The sequence below is a fragment of the Mizuhopecten yessoensis genome, unplaced genomic scaffold (assembly GCF_002113885.1).
Source record: "Mizuhopecten yessoensis strain PY_sf001 unplaced genomic scaffold, ASM211388v2 scaffold5877, whole genome shotgun sequence".
Taxonomy (NCBI): Eukaryota; Metazoa; Mollusca; class Bivalvia; order Pectinida; family Pectinidae; genus Mizuhopecten; species Mizuhopecten yessoensis.
Window position 1 is genome coordinate 1463351 of NW_018406268.1, and position 3175 is coordinate 1466525.

Consider the following 3175-nt stretch of genomic DNA (forward strand, 5'->3'; position numbering starts at 1 on the left):
CTTATAGGAGCTGCATACCTGATGTTTTGGTTTGGTTTAGTATTGTTTAGCGTCCTATCAACAGCTATGGNTAAGCAGGAGTAGAAAGTTTCATTTTTTACAGACTCTGGTATGTCTCGGCCAGGGGACAGAACCCAAAGCCTTCCTCACAGGGGTGAACGCTCAACTAAAGGCCAAAAGTGAGGTATTGTCAAGGGAGACATTAGGAAGAAGAAAGTTGTTTTAGAAAGAAGAGAAAAGCTAAGATTCCAAATTTAGACGCCTCTTACGATCATGCAATGGGGGCAGCAGGTTACAATTCTTACACCCTACGTGTATTGGAGGTGTATTCCTGATGTATAGGAGGTGTATATCTGATGTATTGGAGGTGTATACCTGATGTATTGGAGAAGAGGTATATACCCCTGGTGCATGGGAGGTGTATAGCTGATGTATTGGAGGTGTATACCTGATGTATGGTAGGTGTATACCTGATGTATGGTAGGTGTATTCCTAAAGTATGGGAGGTGTATACCTGATGTATGGAAGGTGTATTCCTGATGTATGGGAGGTGTATACCTGATGTATGGAAGGTGTATTCCTGATGTATGGGAGGTGTATACCTGATGTATGGGAGTTGTATTATACCTAAAAACAAGAGGCCCAAGAGGGCCTGTATCGCTCCCCTGAATATTTAAGCAGTCATAGCAAAATATTCTCATTAAATATTATATTGCACTAAAAATATTTCCCTCACAAACTTTGTTGGCTCCATCTGTTGGAACTACCAGCAAAATATTTTTACAAGATTCTATGCTTTTTGATTCTTCAGAAGTTGCTTGACATATTTTTCCCTGTGACCTTGTAAGTAGGTCAATGTCATTTTCCTTCTCAAATTGGTAAGCTCTATTCCAAAAGCTACCAGCCAAATCTTATGAATCCATTCCTTTTAGTTCTTAAGAACAAATCCATTAAAATGTTGTTGACCTCTGTGACCTTGAAAGTAGGTCAAGGTCACTTTCATTCGCAAACTTTGTTGGGCTCTTTCCCAGGAAATAACCAGCCGAATATTAAGGTTCTATAACTTCCAGTTCTTCAGAAGAAGTCATTTGAAGTGTTTGACATATCTGCCTCATGTGACCTTAAAAGTAGGTAAAGGTCATTTTCAATCTCAAACTTTGTTGGGCTCTTTCCTAGGAAGCTACAAGCCAAATATAAAGATTCTATACCATTCAGTTGTTCAGAAGAAGTCGTTTGAAGTGTCTGACACATTTGACCCCTGTGACCTTGAAAGAAGGTCAAGGTCATTTTCTTCCTCAAACTTTGTCGGGCTCTATCCCAGGAAGCCATCAATCAAATATAAAGATTCTATACCTCTCAGTTCTTCAGAAGAATTAATTTGAAGCTTTTGACACATTTGAACCCTGTGACCTTGAAAGTAGAACAAGGTAATTTTCATTCTCAAACTTTGTTGGGCTCCATCCTAGGAACCAATCAGCCAAATATGAAGATTCTATACCTTTTAGTTCTTCGGGCAGGTGAGCTAAAAATTGGGAGAAAAGTCAATTTTGTTACCAAATGTACCCCTGTGTGATAAATTTCATCTGGAAATGGAACTCAAATATAAGAAATTAAATCTGAATTGGATTATCTTCTAGTGCTTTCAGGTTTGTGATTTAGCATTTCCCAATTGAATGAAGATGATGAGATTAGTTTAACTTCATAAAATGACCCTGCTATAGTGATGTGTGTATAAAAAGTAGTGTGTTTCTGATAAAAATTGTCCCCAAAATTCATCTAAATGTGATTTTTTTCTCCTTAGTTCTTCTTCCCAGGTAACAGAAAATAACATTTTGATGATTGACCAAAGTTTTACCTGGCCTGTGACTGACAAAGAGACCTGATGTGTGATACTGTATGACCGTAATGAGAACACAACTGGACATTAAGTATTTGTTTTTTGTATTCGTTTGGTCTATAGCTCCCCTTCACCTGGATTTTCACACCTTGGCGAGTTACGTAAGTGGAAAACTACAGGTACAGGTATAGTCTCTATGTTTACCTGTATATGGGACCTTGTCCATATGTGTTATTTACATGTGTTGATTTGGGTTGTTGAAATAAACACTGAAAACAAATTTTCCAAATTTCAGGAGGTTTATATATAAAGATCAGCTAGTTCATGTAGCTAGAATATAGAAATATATACATAAAAATCAAGTTTATATGTTTCAACACAAAACCGTATATATTGTTAAGCCGTTTCTCAATTTACACCAACCACAATTGTCATTGCATAATGTTCGTCCATCGTCTTAATTTAATAATTAATTGTATTTCCTGATAAATGTTCTCCATGTATGTAAGATTTGGGAATGTATTTGTTAGATTACAAGATTCTTTACCCCCAGGTCTTTATTAACAAAAGATAGTCATAAGCATTTGGTTGCTTCACCTATCTAGAATATACAATAATTCTATACAACATCTGATACAGCGCCCTATCTAGCTAACATAAGCCACTCTAAAGTGCTTTACAGTACATAGACAATTTATACACTCAATACAATTAGCTTTTACATTAATCAATACCATTTTTAAGGAATTCACAGGAGCTGCCTCATCAGGCACTAACTTCTAGTCCTAAGCCATCTGGCTAATATCTCCCTATGTGTGTATGCCTGTGTGTGTGCTGGAGATGTAATGGGTTCTGTTTGTAGTAAGACCATGCTTCCAACAGCATCATTTATAGTGCCACCTCACTTGAATGCTAAAACACAGATACCGCAACACCCACCCCAGACCATTTTATACTCCACCTGGGTTGTTGGAGTTGTATTGGAAGGAGAAAAACACTTTCTCTGAATATCCATGCGTACGACGACTTCGGTGATCGAAACCCCGGCTGCCTGCATGGTAGGCCGCAGTGTTAACCACTCGACTGATCAGCCCATAGAAGGGAGAATACTCAAAGTAAAAAAAACTCATGCATGGAACTCTTATTGGCGATTATAACTGATGCAGTGGAATTGCCTTTCACTTCTAGTACAATTGTAACTACACTTCTTGTCATCAGAATGCCAACATACAACTATGACAATCGAAGAACAATATACGCTTGTTTGCACTGAAGTGTGACATTTAGTACAAAATTTGAAAAAAAACATTTCTTAAAGATAAAATTCAGAACACCGAA